Source organism: Peromyscus maniculatus, chromosome 20 (assembly GCF_049852395.1).
Source record: "Peromyscus maniculatus bairdii isolate BWxNUB_F1_BW_parent chromosome 20, HU_Pman_BW_mat_3.1, whole genome shotgun sequence".
NCBI lineage: Eukaryota > Metazoa > Chordata > Mammalia > Rodentia > Cricetidae > Peromyscus > Peromyscus maniculatus.
This window is the reverse complement of record NC_134871.1, coordinates 12160885-12176456: the sequence shown is the minus strand read 5'-3', so window position 1 is coordinate 12176456 and position 15572 is coordinate 12160885. Positions and strand designations below refer to the sequence as shown.

Here is a 15572-nt window from a genome sequence, read left to right as displayed (position 1 = left end):
ATGCCCAGGGGTCACTGCCATTTTGTTACTTCCTTCCATACAAACCAACTTCAAGGCACTTCTCTCCTCTCCTCTCCTCTCCTCTCCTCTCCTCTCCTCTCCTCTCCTCTCCTCTCCTCTCCTCTCCTCTCCTCTCCTCTCCTCTCCCTCTCTCCTCTCTCATACACACACAGACATACAAACGCAAAGACAGATGACACTTCCTCTTGAGACAGGATCTCACATATCCCAAATTGTCCTCAGATTTGCAGTATAGCCAAGCACGACCTTGAATTCTGATCCTGTTGCCTCCAACGCCTGAGAGCTGGGATTAAGGGGGTATACCATCAAGCCCAGTTCACACGGTACTGGGATGTAAACCACAGCTTCACACTTGCTAGGCAAGCATTCTACCAACTGAACTGTATTCCCAACCCCCCTTTCTCCATTCTTTCTTCCAGTTCAAAAGGAAAGAATTCTGTCTCCACCAATCTGTCTTTTGTAAAAGTACAGTCAAGTAATCAGAACTAATGTCATAGCCAGTACTAGTATAAAGTAAGAATGTGTACAGATATCCAAACTGTATTCACAATCTACAGTGGCTCACTAGCTGTTAGCACTCTTTCTAGACCTATTTCCCAGCCGCACTGCTGTGAGGCAGAAATAAGTTACCCTGGCTGTCAGCAGGCACCTGATGAGGGATCTGCTTTGTTGTATGCTGAGGTTCCATCTGCTGTGACAGCTCAGACTGGTGATACAGCTTAGTAAGAGAATGCTTGCCAGGCATGGACAAGGTCCTGTATTTGATCTCCTACCATTGGAGGGAAAAAGATGTTCACTGTTGAAACACAAGACTCTACCTTGATCCTTGTTCTTAGAACTTACAGAGTACTCCTGGCATAGCGACTTCCTATCTTTCTCTCAGTTTTTAATCTCTTGCTCTATAATAGTCATAAGGAAAAAAATGTATTATTTTTATCCTATGCCAGGGACCATGCTGAGTCCTTTGAAGACATTGTCTCCTTTATTCTTCACAATTATCTCATAAAATATGTGCATGTATCTGTATATGTTGTAATTGTGTCAAGAAGAAGTTCCAGGATGTGAGTAATCTGCTCAAGACCACGCAATTGACAAAGTGATAGCAAAAGTCTGAATCTATGCCTACCTACCTGATGCTACATTTCAAACCTCCAGCTCCAGATACATGGCCTTTTTCTCATGAGAGGCTAAAAGCTGACTTTGAACTTCTTATGGAGTGATGAAGCCTCCCATTCTTTTGCACCCTGAGTACTGCCTACTGTGTGTTTAATTTACCTTCAGAGATTTGGAGTTACGTCCTAAGACCTGGGCCAACAGCCCAGTGGACACCATGACTCCAGTCCACTGATGTATTCCTTATGGTGTGATATGTTCCATATACCACATCAAGGTTCTTTCAATACCTACAAGTGAGCCTGGGCACTGACAATCTGGCTCACCAAATACATATGTGTGGAATTTGTTCCTTCTCCTTTTACCTGAGATGCTCTTAATATGGAGGGTTCGTCTCTCCCTATATATCTCATTCCAGTGTCCCAAAGGAAGCACATAAGAAGAAGTCTAATGAAGACAGTGAGTTGATTCTGTGTTACCCCACAGTTCACAGAGAAAGAGAAATGAGACACCCCTTTCTTAGTCTGGTCTCTTCTGTTCCCACGGGAGTAGAGAGCCTGTGCTCCTAAAAGATGCTGAGCAATATTTCATAGACAGTAAATACTCTTAGGACCAGGACAGAAATCTCCCTGTTTATATCTTATGGCTTCAGTATCCCAGCTCAGAACTGATGTTCAGTGTGTGCCTGTAGATACTAATAAAGGAAGGAAAGGGAATGCAGAAACTAGATCAATTCAGCAGAAACACAGTCTACTGGGATCTGGAAATTGAAGAGACACCTACTAGATAAGTTCTCCATGTACCCTCCAAAGCTAGTACACATTCAAAAAATGGGAGGGCTGGAGATGGAGAGATGTCTCAGTGGTTGAGAGCACTGGCTACTTTTCCAGAGGATCCGGGTTCAATTTCCAGCACCCACATGGCAGCTCACAACCGTCTGTAACTCCAGTTCCAAGGGAGCTGGCACCCTCACGCAGACATACATTCAGGCAAAACACCATTGCACACAAAATAAAAATAAATAAATCTTTTTAATGAGAGAACAAAACAAGAAGAAAAAATAAATTAGGAAATGAGCTTTAATTTCTTTCTGAGAAGTATGCAATCTCACTCTTTATCACCCTACAAAGGCTTTGGTTGTAATCAGTTTATTCTCTCAAGCAAGCCACACTCGAAGACATGCAGGACTTACAGTCTTTTTCTCTTATCTTGCTTTTGCATATTCCTATCCCCCTTTATGTTCAATTTCTCATCTAAATTATTCCTACGCGCTGCTTTCTTCACACAACGGATACAGTTCCCCCCAAAAAAAAACTGAGCCAGTAAAGCAAAGCTCCATTCACGGAATCATGGGTACTTATGACATCTGTAATCTTCTTCTTCTTTTTTTTTTTAAGACAAGCTATTATATGTACCCTAGCTAACTCTAAAAAAAGAAAAATATTGTACAGATCCAACTGGCCAAAAACTTTTAACGATCTGCCTGCTTCTGTCCCTCAAGTGCAAGTATGATGATTTAGGTCATCATTCTTGGAATTTGGGGTTTGACTGTCTTTATCCAGTATTATTTCTCATTTAAATCAAAAATTTCTCTGCTGTAGAGCACTGATATGTATGACTTTGTGGGGTGTAAAGCATTTTAAAACAGTAGAAGAGACCCCTATTCCAAATAATGACAGAGAATCAGATACAACGTTGGAGTAGAAAATTTATTTCGTCCCTGAATTTCAGGGGAAGAGCCATGGAGGGTGGGGTGGGGCTGTAGATAATGAAGAAGAGTCATAGGAAAGGTCCCTTTAGCCAATAAGCATGAATTCTAGTGAACCAAGAATTATCTAGAACATTCTTTAGGTTGTAGATACTGAAGCTCCTCCATAATTAAATTATGGTTTAGTAAGTCTGGGATTGGGCACAGAAACACACCTTTAGGAAGCATTTCTAAGAAACTCCTTCTATATATTTAGAAGACCTCACTGTGAGAATCATGAGAGAAGACTGTTCTAACACAGTGCTTCTCAAGCTTTGATCTGTCTAAGCACCCTCCTTCCCCCCTGAGAACTTGGTAATACACAGATTTCAAGGGTAACTGATTCTCTAGTTCTGGAGATCTAAGACCTACATTTTAACAAAACCATTTGGTGACGTGTTTTAGACTATTGGACATACAGGAACAATGCTTTTCAAATACACAAAGGAATCGCCTAGGAAGGCCAAAGAAAACAGAACTGATACCTAAATACTGCCCCCCAGATACTGTGATTTGTAACAGCACCTTATGTATCATGATTTAGAAAGAAAACCCCAGAGTATCTTAATGTGAAGCATATGAATGTCTCTCATATGGCAAAGATTTATCCCATACCTTCTGATCAAATGGGTTAGCTGCTTTAATAAACAGGACAAATTTCAATGACTCCATGCAACAAAAGTTGGCTTTTTTGGATATACACAGTCCAATGTTGGTGTCCCTGATGGCATGTTACATCATTCAGCAGGACTTCGATACACTACCCCTATTACTTTTACATATTCTTCCCAGCACCGTATTACCATTGAAGATTTCTTTTTTTTTTTTTTTTTTTTTTTTTTTATGTGTGAGTACTCACTCAGTCTACACGTATACCTGCATGCCAGAAGAGGACGTCAGATCCCATTAAAGATGGTTGTGAGTCACCTTGTGGTTGCTGGGAATTAAACTCAGGACCTCTGTAAAAGCAGCCAGTGCTCTTAACCACTGAGCCATCCCACCAGTCCTACCACTGATGAATTCATAAAATTCCTTTCAGACTTTCTTCCAGTAAGGCATCAAGTCTCTCACCTCACAATTATCCCACACAGTCCAGAGTACCTGTTAAGTGCTGGGCAAGGAGAAGTCCTTTGATAAACATCTGTTGAACTGGGTGTGCCAGGGATGTTTGTGGCAGCCTGGGATTGACAGTTTCCTGTGAGAATCATTGCTCCTGAAGTTGGTATTCCTGTGAGAAAAAAGGACCATAAGAATCCTCACAGAACTCACATGAGAAAATGAAACCATTGCAAAATGAGAGTAATTTCCGATTCACGAAAAGGATTAAACATCTTCAGAACTTCATGGGTTTAGAATTCCCCGTTGGTTCTAATCAGCCTTTTCACCTTAGCATAAAACTCCTCACGCACATCCTCTCTCTCTCTCTCTCTCTCTCTCTCTCTCTCTCTCTCTCTCTCTCTCTCTCTCTCTCTCTGTCTCTGTCTCTGTCTCTCTCTCTCTCTCTCTCTCTCTCTCACACACACACACACACACACACACACACACACACACACACACACACACACACAAATAAATCCCCAACTGTAAATTTAATTATCCTAGCACCCATTTACAAACAAGGATCCACATTCTACAAAGATAAACTATTTGACCAGTTCCAGGTACCCCTTTTGTTCATTTGGTTTCTTCATTTGTAGAATTTCTTGTGTGTGTGTGTGTGTGTGTGTGTGTGTGTGTGTGTGTGTGTGTGTGTTATACATAATATACATAGGTATCTATGTGTAGGTGAATATGCATGTACAGAGACCAGAGAAAAATATTAGGTTTCCTGCTCTAACTTTCTATCTTATTCCCTTCAGACAAGATGTCTCACTAGCCCAAGAGCTGGACTGGTGGCCATCAAGCCCCATGCATGGTCTCGTCTGCCTCCAGCCCCATAGCCCTGGGATTACCAGTTCACACAACCATATCTACTAGCTTTTCTCATTGGCTCAGGGGTTTGAACTCAGGTTCTTATACTTGCTTCCCAAGCACTCTTACCACTATGCCATCACCCCAGGCCATTTTCAGATGTTTTGAAAGCAAAAGAAAAAAAATCAAAATCAAATCAAACCTGATTTCCAAATCACAGACATCTCAAGCTAGGTGTGCATCTGTAACAGCACTGATATAGAGGATAAATAAAGACGGCACAGTGTCCTACAACAGCAATTAAAATCTTGACACATTTTTATACCTAAAAAGAACACTGATATATTACTATGTGGAAGGCAAACTTTCCTTACTATGTAGATACAAAGAAATTCAGAATGTGTGGTAGACTGCTTCAGACAACGCCACTAGACCCCTGAGGCCTCTCCTGTTTGCTTCGGAGGAAACATGTAAGACACATTGCCCCTCTCTATGCCATAAATGGCCATTATAAAATGCCAAGTAGAGCCATTATTCGAGCCCATTACCGGAAATCTGTCTGCAAACTCTGTTCAGATGCAATAATGATTTAGGCAGGTTGGACTTCCCAGAAATGAAGAAAAGTGCTGAAAATAAATAGAAGACGATAAATCTCTTAATGGTACAAAGGGGAAAAATAAAGCAATTATGTTTTATCTGGCAAACATATCATAGTCACTGTTTTTGGTAATTCTCATTTTTTCCTTTCTGTAGAAAAGCGTTTAACATTGAAGAAAATTCAGATTATAGTTTAGAACACAATGGCCCAGTTCAAGCTTAATCTAGGCTATAGAAAGCAGACATTTGCAGAAACCTGTGGGTCAATGGTCATTTTTATGAGCCCACGATGTAAATTATGTGAGCTCCTCATGCTATGAAACATTCAAGTTAATTCCCCTATCTATGAGGGCCCTGGGGGAATTAGTCTCAGATGGAAAAAGGGCAGGGAACAAATGAGTCTCTTATCTAATTATATCTTAATCCAACATAAAATGCAGAGCTCTAGCCAAGCTAGTCTGAGACAGTTAGCTGGCCCTAAAGCCAATGACAGTTTATACCACCCTCCAACCGTAAGACACAAGGCTTACAAACTGGCCACTCATGACATAGCTGAATATATGTCAAATCAAAGAAGAAATAATGGGCATGCATTCCATGACATATACAAAAAGATTGAAAACAGAAAAAAAAATAAGGCTTAATATTTATGGCCCGGATCTGCTCTTACAAGTGAATTTCCCGATGTCTTGAAATAGGGTGAGTTTGATTACCAATTTCTCCTATGAGATGTTAGAACAATTTTAAATTGAGGATAGATTTTTTTTTCATATAATATACTCTGATAATGAATTCCCCCATAAAATCTGGGGTAAAGAGATAGTCAGGAAAGCAGACCACCATGAAGGAAATATTTACAAGCACAAATTTGGGTTCTACAGAGAAAAGTAAGAGGATTGAGGAAAATGGGCAGTATTTGGAGATACTATATGTTTGGGTCCCCTCCCCCTTTCTTACACTGGCTTCTATCCCATATTTTTAACTAAGGGAAAAGTTCAGCAACAAATTAAAGACTGCATACATTGGAGTTTGTGTGAGAGTCTAGGCATGGTCAGTACTACCCTGGGATTGAAGGAAATGAGCTAATACGCAACTTGGGCGAGACAAAAGCATTCTTATCTGCCCTGCACTATACCTATCTCGAAGGTGTTCAGGTCCCACAGCAATGATTCTTATAGATGATGGCTGTGTGCAGAGGCATAGGGTATTGTCAAAGAAGACAGATGTTGAAACAATCATGATTGTTTGGAGCAAGGCAGATGCAGTGGACAGTTCATGGCTAGTTCCTGAACCTGAGTGATGTCCCTTCAGATGTTAGAGAAAAATCTTTGAGAGAGCCTGTGAGAACCACAAATAATAATGAACATGTGTGTATTATTTTATAATTTAAAAATCATGCTTTCATACCCCATTAGGTTTCTAACAATATTTTTAATAGCCTGATATGGCAGAATTATTACTATTTGCATTTTGAATATGAGAAAGCTGAATTTCAAGTTTAAGAAAGCTGCCCAAGGTCATTCATCTGGTAAGCATCAAGGTTAGGAACTCAAAAACAGAACTTCTGGCTCTAAATTTGGTGCTTTTCCCATTGGAATATATTGCCAGTTTGGAATCATGATAGCTTAGTTGATTCCGCCCTCATGAAAAATATTTATCAACACTTACTTAACAGGGCACTTGGAAGAATGAATTTCTGAAGTTGCAAAATCCACAGCAGTGGGTGACAGAGAGGACTCAGAACTTAAGAGAGCACTTGCTGCTCATTTCAGATAGCCAGAGCTCCATTTGTAGCACCTAGGTAGAGCGCCTTGGAACTCTAGCTCCAGGGCTAGATACTGTGCTGCAGCCTCTGAAGGCATCTGCACACACTCAAATCATACACAAATACACAGGAATAAAAATAAAAAACATTCTTTAAAAATGACAGTCCAAGCCATAGCCCAAATCTCAGTAGGCCATGGCCTGTTTTTTGTTTGTTTGTTTGTTTGTTTGTTTTGTTTTGTTTTGTTTTGTTTTGTTTTGTTTTGTTCTAAGAGGATAGGAAAACCTGGCAGGGTTTTATGTCTGTGGGCAGCCTTCTACAAAGCACAGGACTTTGGTAAGGCTAGCAGAAAAGGGAGTGTCCAAATTCAGAATACAAGGTTTCTTGTGCTTTCAGGTCATTCGTTTCCTTTCATGCAGTACCTATGCAGAATATGTAGGATGAAAGTGGGTTTTCTTGCAGGATAAAGACATTAACTTACTGTGTTAGCAAAGTGTTCCACTTTGACCACTGTGCACCTACATCTTTGTCCTGGACTCTTAACTATGATGATAAGCAGGAGACAACAAACTTTCTCTCATGTAGCCAGATTGTAAATTATTTTAGTCATGGAGGCTGTATGCTTTTCCTCCCAAAGAATCCAATCTTTCATTGCAATAGGAAAACAGCTACAGGCAAGTAGACACATGGGTATGGTTATGCTCCCATAAAACCTTCTTTACAAAAGAGTCAGTAGGGTGGGTTTGACTCAAAACTCCTGTCCTTTCAAATATTGAATTGGGATAAAATCACCTCCATGTCACCATGGGAAGCCTTGCATAATCTCACCTCAATTTCTAAGTGATATTGGGCCTCAGAACACGGTAGACATCACATAGGCTGTTGGCTGTCAACTTCAATGACATTAGTGTGCTTTCTGCACATGCATTGTGGTGGTGTGAATAAGAGTGGGACTATTTGAAAGGATTAAGAAGTGGGGCCTTGTTGAAGGAAATGTGTCACTCGGGGTATGTAGCTAGAGTTTTCCTGTCTTGCCCACAGTCAGGACAAATCTTTGTCACCTGCCAGCCCCACAGCTGCTCAGACCCAACCAAGTAAACACAGAGACTTATATTGCATACAAACTGTATGGCTGTGGCAGGCTTCTTGCTAACTTTCTTATAGCTTAAGTTAATCCATTTCTATAAATCTATACCTTGCCATGTGGCTCATGGCTTACCGGCATCTTCATATTCTGCTTGTCCTGGCGTTGACTGGCAGTGACTCCTTCTGACTTCCTGTTCTTTCTTTTCTCCTCTGTTAGTCCCGCCTATACTTCCTGCCTAGCCACTGGCCAATCAGTATTTTATTTATTGACCAATCAGAGCAACACATTTGCCATACAGAACATCCCACAGCAGGGGTGGCCTTTGAGGTTCCAAAAGTCCATGACAAGCCCAGAGTGTCCTCTCTCTCTCTCTCTCTCTCTCTCTCTCTCTCTCACACACACACACACACACACACACACACACACACACACACACACACACACACACATTTCTGCTGCCTGTGGTCAGGATGTAGCTCTCAGCTACTTCTCCGGCATTATGTCTGATTGCATGCCACCATGCTTCCCACCATGATAGTTGACTAATGCTCTAAAATTGTAAGCAAGCCCTAATTAAATGTTTTTATTATAAGAGTTGCCATAGCCATGGTGTCTCTTTACAGCAACAGAACACTAACCAAGACACCTCCCCCATAAGAAACATGTTTCTCTACTTTGTAATAAATCATAATTAAGAACATTATTTTTCAATGCTCTCTATGGAATGGTACATTTCAGATATTTTTTTTTCAGATTTGGTATTAGAATGCACTTTCCCCAGCATAAAGCTTAAATGCATTCATCTATCAGATGAGTCAATGTTTATTAAATATTCATCAATATCACTGCTAAGATTCTAATACAGTTTTATGTTGAATCCCAGTAGCTTTATGTCTACCACACTGTTCTCCCCTGTGCCTTCTATCTTTCTCATTTCTAGTGTATTAATCTTTTTTAAAGTTTTTCTTCAAATGTTTTATTTTAAAAGATGAAAGAATTCCAAAACTGCACATGTGACCCCATAAACATTTTTATTCCCCTCAAAGAGATGAAGTCAACTAAAGTATGCAGACTATTCTCTTTCTACTTGGCAAGTTGGTTCTTGCCAGATGAAGTGAAGAGAAAGAGAATCTTGATGAGAAGGAAGGTGAAGGGAGACTTCCTATCAGACATAGAAATCTCTAAACATTATTGTAATTTAAAAGGATAGCATTGGCTCTGAGCTAGACAAATGATCAACAGAATGGGTAAGGACACCAGGAAACATAAGCAAGTAAAATTGAAATGCAAAGTTGGGTGACAAAAATTATCGAGTGATTAAAGAATAGACCATACATTGGTACTCACACCATTTTTGAAACTGAAATGTCAGTGAACATGCTATTCCTATCTTTAATAATATTTGTAAAACACTTACATACACATAAAATTACCATCTTACCATCAGATAGACAGTTATTTCTGGAAGGGAAAGGTTAAAGTGAGACAAAGGAACCAGTTAACAGGGCTTTGGGCTTATCTAAAATACTTGTACTGACCATGAAAACTATAAAGAAAACATGCTAAATGGCATTGTTTACAACTAAGGAAAGGAGTCTGCTCCATCGTATTTTGTACATTTTTAAATTTTAAAACAATTAATGATTTTTTCAAAGCATCTTAAAGATTAAAAAATATCCTAAAAGAAAATTAAACAAACAATGGCCCACCAAAGTATTTCTTCTTTTAATTCCTTTCTCTGAAACTTTTATGGAAAAATCTATATTGCAAGAAGATTTAGGTATTCAAATACAAATTATATGTGCAGTTAGTTGAACTGCTTAAGAAATTAAAAAGGACAAACCAGAAACTCAAATACATCGGACAGAGTGGGAAGTGGTAATGATTAAAATATAGTAATTAAATGCTTATGTTTATGAACTGACATGTGTAATACAAATCAATTGTTACTCCAAAGCCAATCGCTAGCTGTCAAAAAAGACCACCCCATATTGCCATTCATAGGAATGCTCTTAAGGAAAGTATGTGAGGTAAGTGGCATTAGAACTCCAAAGCAATAAGCCCCACTCACAAATAAAGAATTTACAATTGGCTTTTACTTGCATCAACTTAATTAAAGTATTTATACAATAAAACTTACCATGGCTAATTTTAGCTGTAATGCTTGGTAAGTTTTGACTGAGGTGTATGGTAACACAACCATAACCACAATAAAAACCTAAGATTTTCCATCAGCAGAAATGTCTACCCATATTTCTTTATAGCTAACTTCTTTATCAGTCCCTGACTTCTGATATCTGTTAATCTTCTTTTGTCACAACTGATCTGCTTGACAAAAAAAAAATTCCTGTAAGTATAAGTTTGTGACATAACACCATTTCTTCTTTCTTTTAGCATAATGCTTGGGAGACTCAATAATATTGTTCTTTATATCACTAATATATTCCTCTTTATCCCTTTAGTATTTCACTATTTAACTAGATTGCAGTATAAAATTCATTAGTCTTAAAAATGAATGGATCAGCTAATGCAAAGTCTCACCACAGGGGCTACAATGGTCTGGCGATTTCCAATCTGATGAAGCAGTAGGTAAAGAAGACATAGAAGAAATGGGCTCAGAAGACAGAAACACCCTTCCCAAACGTTTTAATTAAGAATATCAGAGACATGAAAATTGCTTTTTTAGCACAAGAAGAAAATTCAAGGAAAGGATAATTAGTAAGAAATCGTTCCTGAAGTTTAAAATATCAATTTTTTATTAAAAGACAAAAATTCAAAATAAATGAAAATTCCAAGAGCTAAACTAGGAAAACACGGATATGGAATGGCCAATTAATAAAATGTAACATTCCATGAACATGGATGAAAGAAGGAAAGATGGGGAATGTAGGAAAATTAAAATTAAGTGGCACAGGAGTGAGGGTAGAGGAAACCCATCTACACTGGAAAAGAGGCAAGTGTATATGGGAGAGTGAGTAATCACACATCTACACCACACACTTCACTGGGAATTCCAGAACACTGGGCTGGAAAAGGAATACACAAGTGCTGGAAAAATTAATTAATTAATTAATTAAAAGGGCAGGCGTGGGGGGGGGACACTATAAAATTCTCACCAGCAAGACTATCTTCCAAGCCCAGAGGGAACGAGAAGCCACGAGCTAAGGACTGTGAAGTCAATCAAGATGATAGCTAAAGTCTATTAGCATGAATGCATAGATATTAATAAGCAGAAAAATCAAACTGGCATGTTCTTTCTGATACTCCCATTCTGAAATGTGCCCGAGCAGTGAAAGAAGGGGAGGGGCAAAGAAGATTAATTTCCAATAAGGAAAACAAAGTTATCTCCCAGAAAAGTCATCCTAAGTTTGTAGGGTGAAGCCATAAAACACATTCACCATTAAAAGAGGAGCACTGACAACCTTGCAAAAAAAAAATATGACAGAACACTTGAGACGAACATTTGAAAATAATTAAAATCTGTGGCTAGCAACTTGAAAAACTGTACCCAGCCAGCAACTTAAGGGAAACAAAACTCCTTGTAAGAAAAACAGGCAATCATGGTATACTATTTAGTTTAGCAGAAAACAATATTTAGGAAGCAGGATGACATAATAACCCATTATTATTTAACATGATTAAAACACCATCAAACAGCAAGAAATTAATAAATACTATACCAAGACAGGACAAGCAAGCCACCAAGCTGTATGAGCGACTACTGAGAAGGAGCAATTAGGAGTTAAAAGCGGCATTGGCAAGTAAAAAAAAAAAAAAAAAACACCCTCCCAGCATCCCCCACGATTCAGTACAATTCTTTTGATATTGCTTGATTTTTAAATGTAAATACACTACTCATGAAAATTCAAACACTAAACCATTTTAGATTAACCTTAGTTTCACAGTCACACCGACAATCAGGGCAAAAGGAACAGGGCTTCATAGAAATTTCAAAATAGCCTTTAGTGTTAACAGTCATGTTCATAGTAACAAGTATTGATTGGGTGTTTCTGTTTGCCAGGTCCAATTCTAAGTGCTTTCTGAAATACAAAGCCAAAGAAAATCTGCTCTTTTTTTTCCTTCTGTTTCTGCCTTCATCCAGGCCTATGCACCCATCTCTGTACATACTAACCACCAATCCCCACTACCTACCTACTCTCCCTTTCCCAGTTTATTTGATGCAGAATTTTCAAATTAGCTTTCCTAAAACAGTAGTTTGAGTTGATTATACCCCTATTTTTAAAAACATGCCATGTCTGTAGTGTATCTAGTGAATCTGACATAAACCCCAATAAATTTCTGCTGGGTTTCCCTGTGAATTATCTCCCCTGCACATTTCCAGTGAATTTCTTCAAACCAGTCCTTTCATAATTATAGAAAATAGTCATTGGTTACATCTGCCCAACATGCTCACTGAGCTGTCCTACCTTGAATATAAAATGCTTCCTCACCCACTACGTTCGCTTCTCAAGGTCTTCAAAGGACAGGTAGATGCCCCGTCTCTGCCTAAATTGTCATCCTCAGTCACAGAAGGTACTTCTCCTTCAGCTGCACAGTGCTCTGTTTCTTTGTTTGAACCTCACACATTCTGGACAATGTCCACCATCTAGTTGGAGCCACCTACTCTAGCACACATTTCTCATCTGAGTTCTTGCCTACTCTTTCCTACTCAAATGAAATGCCTTTGACCATAGCTGCTCCCATTGATGACCCAAATAGCGGATTCTCTCCATGGTTCCCATTCTCCCTGGCCTGGACTGACTGCTTTGGCTTTATTTCAGCCCTAGGCCAGGCACTGTTGTTACAGTCTTGTGATCGCTTTCCTCGTCTCTTGATCATATCGGAACATCTGTAAGCACCCTCATCCGTACATTTGGGGGCATGTAAAGTATGAGCTACTCTGTGAATGCCACCAAGAAGAAAATCTAGATGAGCCATCTGGGGTGAATTCTCTGGGCCACCAGGACGCTGGCCCATATGATATTCATCTGTCCCTTGTCTTCTATCCTAATGTATGCCTGCTTTGTCCCAGACCGTGGGCATTCTGAGTAAGGAGAACACACTGGATTCATTTTTATCTAGGTGTTTAGAAAATTAATCCTACTGTGTTTATTCTATATTCTCCACAAAGATCTGGTCTTGGGCAGTTCCTGGATGACAGAGGACTTTGACAGGCACTTTTTGTTCATAGATGTCACTGTGATCAGGACCACTGAGAGAGTATAGCCCTGACAGCAGTGGACAAAGGGAGAACAGAGAAGATTCTGAAGATGAGAGCACTTTGAACCCGAGATGTGCAAACCCAGAAGCATTTTGAGATTGGCATCATGTCTTGAACTAGTTTTCAAAGGAATCAGACTTGGCCAAACTCAAAGAGAACTTTGCCAAGCACTTTTCCCCTTAATTTTTAAACCCATGTGTATTTTAAGGGAAATTCAATCCATATGGTTCTGATTCATTTACACTTAACTCATCAAAATGTTGTTTTGTAAGAGTTATTTGATGTCCCAGTCTTTTGAGCTTTTGTAAAGAAATGGTTTTTCTCCTTAGAAATAGAAACTCTCTTTGGGCAAGTTACACACACAAACATACACACACACACACACACACACACACACACACACACACACACACACACATCGATCCCTGAAAAGTTTAATGTCACTGCCTCAAGGCACACAAGGTTCCAGTGATGTCTTTCTGGTCTGATGGGACTTCCATTTCTGTAGAAATCTCAGGGATTTTGACAATAAGGCATAGAGTTGCATGAGGATGGAGGTCTGACTGACAAAAACTGTAAGACAAGGAGAAGTAAAAACTCCAAAAAGGGAGAAGTGCATGTGAAGCTTGGTGGAACAAGGAGAGCAAGCTATAAATCAAACACCAGAAACAGACAAAAAAGAATAAATGAGCAAAATTTCTGTGTACAGAAGTTCAAAGATGAGGCTGGGAAAGAGGAAAACATGCCCGGAACACATCTATCAGAACTCCAGAATCCTGACTGAGAGAAGCAAATGCTTTGGCCATTAGGGAAGCAATTACCAAAACATGTACCCAATTCTTCTGATTAGAGTGTGTTCTTGAGCAGTGGCAGCTCTTACGACTCACTCTACAGGCTGACTTGCTCTACTTCGGTCACTCAGGTTGGTGCCACCCATGCTGCCTTCTTTAGGCTTTGCACTTTTCTTCTCCCATCTGCATTGTTGAACTTCTACACATGTAGTCAGAAACATCAGCCTCCGAAGCGTCAGGGAAGTGACACTCACATGCCCCGCAAGTCTTCACATCGATGCCCACAAAGCCAAGCCAAGTCAGAGTCCTACATCTCCAGTTTCTTCTTGGTAAAACACCTACTTAAGATGCTATAAAAGCAAGAAAGCATAAAGCACTGTGCATAGACAAGGAGGAAATGAAATGAAAGCCTTTCTACAGAGAGTTTATATGAACAGCAAGCACTCGAAACATGGGAGAAAATTTGGATACAATTTTCTGAATTTATAGGGGAAAGGATGCAAGGAGATGAGGAGCGAGGCAAGCAAATAACAAAACCAGGCCAAAGCTCTGTCAACACAATTACCTATGTTTACCAGTTGAAACGAAGGCAGGGCCTCTAAGGGCACATGAGTGCTATCAAAGCACACTCTGTGCATGTATGGAAACAGGATAATGAAACTCATTATTTTGTAAAATATTCATATATACTAATAAAAAGGTGAAATGCAGAAGGAGGTGGAGGAGGAGGAAGCAAAGGTGAGGTGGAAGAGAAGGAGCTGGTAGTGCTTCAAACAGTGATTAGAGAGAGGGAAATTGTAAGTTCAAGGCCAGTGTGGGCTGCATAGAAATACTCTCAAAAGGAAAGAAAGAGGGGGAAGGAATTATGGAAGTCTGCTTTTTCTTTAAAAGCAACTTCAACTAGCAAGACTAAAGTAAGAACAATTCAAGCTTGAAGAAGCTTGCTCGTGAAAATGCGAGAGATCTTTCACAGCTATCCTCAAAGCATGGTAAATGAGGAAGATACTTTTACTTGGGAGCAAAAATTAGGAAATGTTTTCAGATGTTCAGTACAACATGGAATGACTCAATTCTGTTATCTATCCTGTCAAAAGCAATGGAACTACTGATCTGTTTTTATTCCCTACCCTAAATATTAATTCCTTTAGGGCAGGTTATTGGTTCCTTTCTTTGTGTCCAGAGAATCTGATGCATGCTTAACATTTAACTCATACTTAGCGAGTATTTGTGGAACAGAGTTAATGAGCCTGCTTAGGAGACAGGTGCCATAGAATATTTCCATCTCTGCTAATTCTTTCCTTGTATATTCAGTCTCCACC

At 39.5% G+C, this 15572-nt stretch overlaps 1 long non-coding RNA gene across 1 annotated transcript; it reads right to left on the bottom strand.

The window, feature by feature from the left end:
• Nucleotides 1–3441: 3441 nt before the first annotated feature.
• On the bottom strand, nt 3442–12797 carry LOC143269662 (uncharacterized). Its single transcript, XR_013046246.1, has 3 exons — nt 12669–12797; nt 5341–5418; nt 3442–4109 (listed from the first exon to the last, which is right to left on the bottom strand). It is a non-coding gene; the product is annotated as an uncharacterized LOC143269662 (long non-coding RNA).
• Between the last annotated feature and the right edge of the window lie 2775 nt (nt 12798–15572).